The sequence below is a fragment of the Mirounga angustirostris genome, unplaced genomic scaffold, assembly GCF_029215605.1.
Source record: "Mirounga angustirostris isolate CCGP_5_RB_7025 unplaced genomic scaffold, mMirAng1.0.hap1 SCAF_9, whole genome shotgun sequence".
Classification (NCBI taxonomy): Eukaryota; Metazoa; Chordata; class Mammalia; order Carnivora; family Phocidae; genus Mirounga; species Mirounga angustirostris.
In genome coordinates this window covers 125678379-125690003 of record NW_026991717.1, presented here as the reverse complement: position 1 = coordinate 125690003, position 11625 = coordinate 125678379, and positions in this window count along the sequence as shown.

The following is an 11625-nucleotide window of genomic DNA, read 5'->3' as shown; positions in this document are numbered from 1 at the left end:
TTATTAAATCAAAGGATGGTCATCTTAAGAGTCAGATTTATTTATTCGTACTTTAGATGATCTTCTTTCTCTTATATTTTTAACATTATAATTGTTTCAGTGCTGACAGATATTCAACTTATGATGAGTAATCGTTTTCTATGTCAGGTGAAGACTCAGTTATGCTGTAGTCACAGACAACCCTAAAATATCAGTGGCAAAACATGTCCAGAGAGTGTTTTCCTTCCTCTTACTTTTCCATCATGGAAGACTCCTGCTCTTCTTCATGTGATCATTATTCTGGGATACAGTCTGATGGACTGTATCGTGGTTACTATTAAAGAAAAAGAAAGGGGGAAGGGGGGAAAAGGATGGGGAGAGAGAAGGAGGCAGTGAGAGATGGCAAATCATTTGATTTCTTAAAAGCCACATTAAAAGTTCTTAAAGAAACATGACATACCACTTCTGCTTGATTTCATTAGTCAAATCAAGTCATAGTTGTGTCTACCTCTAGAAGATAATTTCATGTCTGCTAGTAATTTTTAAAATCTCACATTACTGACACAATTCAAATTGCTTCACTCTATATATTCATGCACACCTTTCCCAAGCCTACTAAGACTAGTTATGTATAAAACGTCTTTATTATTCATTTCCTACCCTCATCACAGGTAATACTCCTACAAAGTAATTGCCTCTTGCAGTTGATCTGTTCATTCGGTTGGTTTTATCTGACGAAGAATAGATATTACTTTATAAGGCATCACATCATTTTTTCCCTACCTTTTTGTTTTAAAAATTTTATAGTTGATTCCCATATGAAGTTTTTCTTATTTCCCACTGCCTCCATTAACAATGGCTCATCTGAAAAGACTATGTCAAGAAAGTTATAAATATTGGAGAGATTGCCAAGTTCAAAGGTACTGAAGTTCTACAGATGCTTCTTTCATTTTCCTCTCTGTCAAATCAATGCCTCTGCTTTTGATTCTATTAAGATACTGAGTGATCTCAGGAAACACATTCATTTCATATAATGTCTACACTGGCGAAGATCTGAAAAGTGTGGGGTTACATCTATGTATTTTCCTCTAAATTCTATCATTAATACCCTGTAAAGAAATTGGCAGAAACAGTACATGCTACTTCATGCCAAGTGTAGGTAGAATATACTTAACCAGCAAATTTTTGAGTCCCTCAATCATTACCTTTTCTCAAGTTTATGCTTACAGAATTTCACTATTTCTGACCTGACCTATGGCATTTCTTGAGATACCTAAATGCTTGCCCTTGCTTTGAAGAACAAAAACCACCCTTGAAATAATGAACTGACAACCTAACTCTGACTTTCTTTTGTCCTGGTTGAGTGACCTGCATATGGCAGTTGGTACAACATAATGTTTCTGAGCTGAATTGAAATCTTGATAACACTTTTGTTTCTTGTGGCCAGTTCCCTTGCTTTTTCCCCTGGATTCTGATTTATAATTATTTAAATCCAATCAAATGATCTTACTTTGACTGCTAATGCTTTCATTGTTTAATAATTTTGCTTATGGAGTGGACTTTATCTGAATGTTGATTATTGTTATGCAATTAAGCCTCCTGCTACCTATCTAATCTCATTTCTTGCTATTTTTCCTTCCCCTCCCTCCACTCTGACAACTCTGGGCTCTTTACTAATAATCTATGAGCAGTCAAGGCAACACATCACTTGAAATCGATTGCATTTGCTGCCGATTCTTCTTCCTTCTCCTCTTCTTCTTCCTTCTTTCTTTTTCTCCTTCTCCTTCTCCTTCTTCATCTTCTTCTTCTTCTTCTACTTCTACTTCTACTTCTTCCCCTCTTCTTTTTTTAGAAAGGGAGAAGGGGGGGGGTAAAGGCAGAGGGAAAGGGAGAGAGAATATTAAACAGGCTCCATGCCCAGCCCAGAGCCTGACATGGGGCTCAATCTCACAACTCTGAGATCATAACCTGAGCTGAAATCAAGAGTTGGATGCTTAACTGACTGAGCCACCCAGGAGCCCCATTTGCTGCTCCTTCTGCCTGAAATAATCTTCCCTAGGTATTTTTAAGGCCAACACTTATTTCTTTTGTTTTCCCATAAATCCATCTTTTTCTGTGAAGCTGGCATGGCCACTCTCTAAAATTGCATAATGCTACTGTTACTCAGAAAAAATATAAGAAAAATAAAAATTAAACACATTTTCTTCGTTGGTTCAGGTTGCTATAAGAAAAATATCATAGACTGGGTAACCTCAACAACAGAAATTTATTTCTCACAGTTCTGGAGACTGGAAAGTCAAAACTCAAGATGCCAATAGATTTGTTGTCCACGTGAGAACCTGCTTTTTGGTTTAGAAATGTCCTCTCTTCTTGCTGTGTCCCTACATGGCAGAAGGGGCAAAGAATTTCTTTTTTGTAAGGACACTAATCCCATTCATGAGGACTCTACCCTCACAACTTAATCACCCCCCAATACCATTCCACTGTGGGTTGGGATTTCAGCATATGTATTTTGGGAAGACACATCCAGTCCACACCTATAAAGAAGAAAATTAATCAAAGTCCAATCTTAAACATCTAAGTTTCAGATTCATTGTGTCTGTGAGCTTGATTAAAATAATGAATCACTGTGTATTATCAGAATAGTATTGGTTGTTTATAACAGGAAAGGAAGAAAGAAAGAAAAAGAAAGAAAGAAAGAAAGAAAGAAAGAAAGAAAGAAAGAAAGAAAGAAAGAAAGAAAGAAAGAAAGAAAGAAAGAAAGAAAGAAAGAGGAAGAAAGAGAAAGAACGAGAGAAAGAGCGAGCAGCTATTAATTCACAAACATGATCATTCCAGAGGTACTCCTAGCTTGGGGTGAGCCTTTTTTTTAAAGATTGTATTTATTTACTTGAGAGAGAGAGAGAGAGAGAGAGAGAGCATGAACAGAGTGAGGGGCAGAGGGAGAAGGAGGAGCAGACTCCCAGCTGAGCAGTGAGCCCCGTGTCAGCACTGAGCCACCCAGCTGCCACGCAACCCCCCGCCCCCGCCCGCCAGGGTGAACCTTAATAGTATAGTATGAACTGGACTTAGTTTCTTTCTTTGGTTTTTGTTGTGGCCTTCTCAGTGCTGGCTCCTTGGTCAAGCAGTCTCCCCTCCTTATATGCCAACAGAACCCTAACTGTATCCTTCTTCATTCATAGATTCATAGTCAGCAGAAAAGAGAAACATGCCTCCTTCGGTAGCATAAGTCCCAGAACTGAGTTTCATTTATCCTCATTAGCCTGCCATAAGGAAAATTTAGAATACTATTTGGAAAAGACGGAAAGAGGAAAAAAAAAAACATTTAAACAATTCACCATGTACTTCTTTTTTCTCTTGAAATGGTAATAGTTGTTGAATACCTTGAAATTAACATATTAATATGATTAAATTATCATCTTAATCTCCTACAAACTACAATAGAGCCCATTAATTAATTGCAAACTGTGCAAATGATTTTTTTTTGTTTGTTTGCTAATTTTTACTGATAAGTGCTGCTTGATAACAACCACTGGAACTAATTTATTTTCAAGTTAATGTGTTTGGGGTCTAGTTTCAATATGTTCTTAAAGCAAGAAATAATGTTTCCACCATCATTCTCTTCAGTACTTGCAAATGTTTGAATAGACTTTTTATATTATACTGTTATATCGTGTCCTTTTCAACTACTACACTTTTTTAGTGATTACAAACAATGTACACTGATTTTTTTCTTTTTAAAGTACTCTAAATATGTCTCATCTCCAAACAATTGGAGAATGGCAAGTAATACTTCAAGTGGTTCAAATTTTCACTTCCCTTAGTAATTTTTATATTTGATTATAGCAAGAACAGAATTCAGGCTTATTTATAGTATATAATCTACGCATATCTCATATATATATATATATATATTACCAGCTTGATGCTTAAACTTATCTTTTCATTTACTAATAGAAATAGTCAGAGATATTAATTAAATATAATTTCTAGTAATGGTCATCTATATAACTTTTTGCCTTCAAGCAAAAGCATCTGAGCCAATTACATTTACACAAGGTTTAGGAAGAATACAAATTAATTCTGGTTTATTGACTTGAGTATAATAATGAATTATCATGATTGAATTTATCAGTCAAAACTCAATTGGTCAGGTTAATCTTGTGTTTTGTGCTGTTCTTAGATCATTATTAGCTTTGTTGATTGGCAGTGTCTGTGTACTAAGGATGATACAGACAGTTTGGGGGAGAATAAATTATGTATTTGAATCTGATTGATGTGGGCTGGTTGATGTTTCTGCTTTTCACGAATAACTTAGGCTTGGTTAGGTGCACCTTCTCTGCTTTTGTTTTAATTCATAAGTTTTAGTGTTATAAGAGACAAAGGTTGTATTAATATACATTATCTAGAAAAACATAGACATTACTATTCCATTTCTCTTTACCTCTCTACCTTTTACTTTAAAAATCCCCATAAAAAAATTCACATGACATCCAAATTCAATGATTCATATTAAATTTCCCTCTAACCCTGAAATTTTCCTTTTATTTTTTTTCCTTTCATGTGTAGTGGTTGATCACTTACCAACCATGCCTCTTAAAATGTGGTCTGAATTGGCTAGATGACCTTAACTGATTAAAATAAAAACAAAAACAAACAAATAAACAAACAAAACCCCTCTCCTCTGATAACCATCAATTTGTTTTCTATAGTTAAGAGTCTGTTTCATGGTTTGCCTCTCCCTCTTTTTTTACCCCATGATCATTTGTTTTGTTTTTTTAAATTCCACATATGGGTGGAATGGTATTTGTTTTTCTCTGACTGACTTACTTCGCTTAGCATAATACTCTCTATCTCCATCCACGCTGTTGCAAATGGCAAGATATCACTCCTTTTCATGGCTAAGTAATATTCTCACATCTCATTTATCCATTCATCGTTCCACAGACACTTGGGCTATAGTGTCTTGGCTATTAAAGATAATGCTGGGGAGCATGTATCCCTTTGAGTTAGTATTTTTGTATCCTTTGGGTAAATACCTAGTAGTGCAACTGCTCAATTATAGGATTGGGGAGCATGTATCCCTTTGAGTTAGTATTTTTGTATCCTTTGGGTAAATACCTAATAGTGCAACTGCTCAATTATAGGATAGTTCTATTTTCAACTTTTTGGGGAAACTCCACACTGTTTTTCAGAGTGGCTGCACCAGTTTGCATTCCCATCAATAGTGCAATAGGGTTCCCCTTTCTCCAACATCCTCACCAACACCTATTGTTTCTTGGGCTGTTGATTTTAGCCATCCTGACAGGTGTGAGGTGGAATCTCACTGTAGTTTTGGTTTGTATTTCCCTGATGATGAGTGATGTTGAGCATCTTCTCATGTGTTGGTTAGCCATATGGATGTCTTCTTTGGAAAAATATCTATTCATGTCTTCTGCCCATTTTTTAATTGGATTATTTGGTTTTGGGGTGTTGGGTCTTATAAGTTCTTTATATATTTTGGATACTAACCCTTTATCAGATATGTCATTTGCAAATATCTTCTCCCATTCTATAGGTTCCCTTTTAGTTTTGTTGATTGTTTCTTTTGTTGGGTTAAATAAGTGATGGGGATTAAGAAGTGTACTTGTGATGAGCAGAGAGTATTGTATGTAAGTGTTGAGTCACTGAATAGTCATCTGAAACTAATAGTACACTGTATGTTAACTAACTGGAATTTAAATAAGAACTTAAGAAATAAAATTAGTTGTCTTATTAGGGGCTTGCTAATATAATTATATCTTTAAAATTCAATTTAACTTAATAACCTAGTTTGTTAATAAATATAGAAATACTGGCAAGTCTTGTTATCATTTTTTAAATCACTCTATATATTTTTTGTTGTTATCATTTTTTAAATCAACCTATATAAAGCTGATGAAGTTTTTTAATCTTAGCATGTTCAAGTTTGTATAAATATAAATTAATCTTCCATGGGTCCCTGTCATGGCAAGACACTATGCACAATTTCACTGTGAAATGACAGTGGGGAAATTTAAGGCAGTCAAAACCTGAAATTTTGGAAAAACCTTGGTTCATCATTCCTGTTTCTCAAAGATTGAACCTAACACTATGAACGATTTTGTACTGAATTTCTATTCTCTCAAACACTGAACTATGTGTTTGGGTATCAGATGATGGATCTCAAAATGTTCACTAGAAAGCATGTGTGAGGAAAGGTCAGAAAAAAAAAAGGCATTTTTCAGATCTTATGAGAAATGAAATAAAAAATGAAGACATTTGATATGTGTTTAAAAGTAATTTATTAGTAGTCACCTGTATTATGAAATTAAAACTTACATGTTACCTAGGTAATAATGTCTCTATTCATTCACTATTTTTGAAATTCAGCCATCTCAAAATTTTTATATGCAGATAGAATCCCCCCCCCTTTTTGAAAGGACTGTTTGGTATCAATAAATATTTCATATTGTTTTGGATTGATCCTTATAGTCAATTGCTAATATTTACTTTATTTTTATAAAGCATACAAGATAAGGAGTTGTGATATCACACACACCTGCTCTCCTTACCTCTACTATCACTGTGGATGAGTTACAAAAAAATGAGAGAATCAGACCCTGGGGTCTTTCACTCAAACCAAGTATTTCCTGAGGAAATAATGTTTGACAGTCAGTCTGCCAGAGTAGTGAAATTGATTTTGTTTGGTATTGCTGACAATGCCTTGATTTATTATCCCTTTTTAACATGATAAGCAATGTATCAATTGTACTAAATGTGTAGATTTTAAGAATACTAATAGCTAAAATTTGAAACTTATTCGCAAAAGAATTGCGGGAGTATATTTTCATCAAATGAATCATAACAGAGTTTAATATTTTTAAGCTATTTAAACATATCCTTTGCTGTTTTTGTATCAATACAAGGAACCCTTGAATATTTTTTTTTTTTTCTCAAACCCATGTCTCATTTATCTTTTGGGTTTGGAACACCCAAATAACATTTTTAGTGTCTGAACGGACATGTAGTTTGGAGCCAGGGATCCTAGAAATAATTCTAGCTCTGGAGCTCTAGCTCCTGACCTTGGGAGCTTTATTTAACTTTTCTGAAAGTCAGATCTTTCATTTTTTAAAATGAGGATTCGAATAGTACTTGCCCCATTATTTTTTGTAAAGATTAAGTAGTTTACTGGGAGAATGCTCTTTAACTTTTTCTTGGGAGTCTAGCTATAATCTTTAAAATGTTTCAAATGTGAAAATAGTTAGAGTCATTGTGAGATATTAAGTTGTGAGCCAAGACTGCAGTCCCATAACTCAGCTATCAGGCTAAGAACCAAGGCTATGCTATGGACTGAAATTTGTATTCCCCCAAATTCATGTGTTGAAACTCTAGTTCCCACTACCATGGTTTTTGGAAATGGGCCTTTGGGAAGTAATTAGGTGGGTGAAGCTTTCAGGAATGGATTAGTATTCTTATAAAAAGAGACTGGTGAAGTGTAAAGATGAAGCACAAAGCAAGAAGGTGCCTGTCAACAAACCAGGAAAGGACTCATTAGGGAGCAAATCAACTAATACCTTGATCTTGGAATTCCCAGGCTTCAGAACTATGAGAAATTTTTTTCTATTGTTTATACCACCCAGTCCATGGTATTTTTGTTGTAGTAGGCCAGGTTGACTAAAACTCATAGCAACTTAACCTTGCCCTTTGCTCCTGAAACTTTTGCCAGAAAGTTAAAACTTTTGCAGACCTTTCTAAGAACAATAATTTCATTGGTTGCTTCAAGAACTTCTGAAAATGAACTTACCTCAATAATATACTACTCAACTAGCCTCCTTTTCAAGACAGCATATTATTCATCCAGGTAAATAGTCCCTTTCCAAAGACAAAAAAATGGCTCAAGTGGGCAAATGCTATTTATGAGATCACTTTTCAACATTCACCTCACTGTGTCCATTAGTTTTAAACTCTTATGTCAAGAATGTTGACCAATCCTAATCTGATATCTATATTGGCAAACCCTCCTTAAACCACTAAAGCACAGACTCTAAAAACCTATAAATATTTATCCCTCGTCTCTTCCCTTAAAAGACACTTCTAAGGCCCTCTCAATTGGTGCTTTCCTCTACTTTATCAAGTAATAATTTCAGCCCTTTTTGATTCAGATCTGCTTGATCAGTTGGTTATAATAGTAGCCTTTACAGGGAGTTGATGGTGGACAAAGGTCAATCAGTTGTAACTCTGATGTATAAATGGAGGAAACACTATTTGTCACCTGGTTTCCATCTCTGAAGTAGATTTGCTTTGATCTGTTTTTTTTTTTTTTGTACTATCTTCTAATGGGAGCTATTGTTTTGTGTATGCGTTGATGGATGGAGATAATTTCACTCTTTATAGCTGCTAAGTGCTAATAATATCCGATGCTCTCTAATGGATCTTAAAGTTTTCAGAGAAAGGAATGGAAAAGTTCCAGACTAAGATGGAAATTGTGAAGAGAAAAAGACTATGAACACTTCTGCCATTTCTTGGGCATTCAGTTCTATTTAAGAGAGTAATGTGGCAACGCTAACCCCATTCCCCCAGGAAAATTGTGGTTCAGAAACTATTCTTTGACCTTTTATGCTTCTAAGCAATGTTGGTTTCATATAAGTTGTTCCTCTGAAAATAATTTTTAAAAATAGATTATTTTCCCTGTATCTTGAAACCTTTTTATATTTTTATATAGGGAGGAGGTAGTTTCCCATTCTATGTTTAATCATGGATTTGGCAGAAAACAATGAGATGACTAAGTCTTTCATATTTGTGTCAGATAGTCTTAAAATAACTTGAAATATTTTGCTTAATGATATTGTCTTACCAAAAAAATGGTAGTGTTATATTTTTCTAAATATGGAATATATTCAGTAATTCTCTGGGGAATTCACTGAAACATTCCCAAGTTAAATCCATTTATTATTTTCCTTTAATAGCTATTTGGGCCTTTTAAACAGATTCAGTGTCAGTAAGGACAATATTTTTCAGAATTAGTTCATATTTTCCTCTCTTTCTTATATCATTTTTTTAGGTTGACTGCTGTTGAATCTATATGATCTCAGATATTGCAAAGCAAGTACATTTGTGATTCAATTATATGATGTAATATTTAAGGTTAAACCTTCTGAAACCAAACCGATTTGTGTTTGAATTCTAATTCTACCCTTCTCTTGTTAGGAAACTTTGGGATAATTTCCTAAACTCTGTAAATCTAAGTTTTCTCTAAAAAATGAGAATGATAGTATCTAATTTATAGGGTTGTTGGGTGCATTCAAATGAAAGATAGATTGCTATACCACACTTAATACAGTGGTGGGCACAGGACAAGTGATCAATAAATGTCAACTATTATTATCATCTCTTCTCTAAACCTATAAACCTTTTCTACATCTATAAATATGATTGGCTTTTTCAAGGAAAAATTAGAATGGTCTCTTCCACATTTCTAGATAAGGTAGATAGGATAGAGAGCCAGAATTGAGATATATGTCCCTGTTGACGACCCTGACACATATGAGAACATTTGATCAAGATAGCAAAGCATTCCAGGGAAGACTATGACTGGGGTCACATTTTATAGTGAGGGAGTTGGAAGTCCCAGGGCTTAGAGCAGAGCCTTCACTCATGAGCAGAGATTGTGTTTATTCTCCTTAAGTGAGGAAGCCTGATCTCAACTGAAGGAAAAATGCCAGGAGTTGTAGGAGTTGGCCTAAATATTTTTCCGAGTGGTTTATAGTTGCAAAGCCCCTAATTAGAAACTGTTCTTCTCTAGAGGAGAAAAATCTGATATGCCGCTACTTTGTCTTCAATGAGAGATATAAATCTAAAAGTTTTGGAACTTCACCAAGGGTGGAAGGAATGAAAGCCAAATCTTCATGAAGTCTGAGTTTTCAGGAAGTCGAGTAAGAAATGTCTGGCTTTGCTGCTTAAAGTATTCTTTTAGGCTCAGACAATCTCCAGCTCTAGGTGATTTACAAAAAAAAAAAAAAAAAGAAAGAAAGAAAAGGGAAAAAAACACACACAAAAAAAACATGAGAATGTCCTGCAGGTTGAAACATCTTTCATAATGGTTTAGTGAAAGTAAAAATTTTTGAGTTTGCTCCTAAGAGGAAGTTTGTGAGATTAAATGTGACCCCTGTTTGTGTATGTGTGTTGTTATGCTGTGAGAATAACATCCAAACTATGTTCTTTTATGGAAGGGTAAATTTCATTTATTTCCTCCAGACTCTTAATCCTCTTCCAGAAAGACTAGAGGATAAATGGGTACTTTGGAATTTCCTTGAGAGGTTTTTAAAATGGGAATTAATTTGGAAAAAAAATCTCCAGCTACAGTCCAAGAGAGATTATATGAGTTTTTGGCTCTTTGAAAAATGTTTAATCCCTTTACATAAAATGCATTCCAAACCCACTTTGTAAATTCCCATCTACTCTATTACAAAGGTTATATGAAGGATCAACACTTGAACTCAAGAAATTCAGCAATAATTGAAATGGAAAAAAAAAAATAAATGATAAGCAGTGCATAATATACCTAAATAAAAAGACTCAGGAGACTAAGCATCAGTTCATTACTCTATGCTTGAATCTATTTTAATTTAATCTTTGTGTTTATGTTGCCTTGATGAAAATGTACACACACACACAAACACAAACACATAGTCGTTCATGGAAAGAAAGAGGAAAAAGCAAGAAAGGACAAGACGGGGAGGGAGAGAGAATGAGAGGTAGAAAGGCAAAAAGAGAAATAAAGGAAGGAAAGAAGAAATAAGAAAAGAAAAAATTTAAACTGCAGTTCAATACCATATATATATATTTTTTTAAAATATTTTATTTATTTATTTGAGAGAGAGAGAGAGCATGGAGGGGAGGGTCAAAGGGAGAAGCAGACTCCCCGCTTAGCAGGGAGCCGAATGTGGGACTCATCCCATGACTCCAGGATCATGACCCGAGCCGAAGGCAGTCGCTTAACCAACTGAGCCACCCAGGCACCCCCAATACCATATATTTTGATGAAAATGGTAATAGAGTACATAAATATGATCCATTGACATTTTAAACACACAAAAAAAGATACAAGTATCATTATCACTTCTCAATCACATTAAGGAAAATCCTAATTATCATTTAGTTGGAGGATAAAAGTGCTCAGTTCACTCCAGAGACATAGACAACACTAAAAATTTGAAAATGAAAAGCTAATTATGGAGGTAGGGATATGGAGTAGAGCTCACTGATGGACAAATATGGAAATAAGGAGAGCCAAGGGCAAAACCTTCCTTTGTGTGTTGGTGTTGCCATAAAGATGTTAACTAAGAGAGTAATAACTTCATTGAGTTTAACTCCTAGTGTTTTAGAAAAAGAAGAGAATGGCAGTCTATCTTTCTGTATCATTGCACATGATAATGGACTAAAAGATTACCTTTGAGAGTGTATAGGAGGGTACTCATTCCAAGTGCAAAAGAAACATCACAGAGTGGTATTGAATTCTGAATTGAAATTTTTAACAGTAGTAAATCATAGTAGATCAAATTAATTGCCAAGTGTTTTGTTACAAAAATAAATGGCAAGATAGAACAAAGCCAAGCTTTACAGATGCATAAGATATGTGCATGAAAC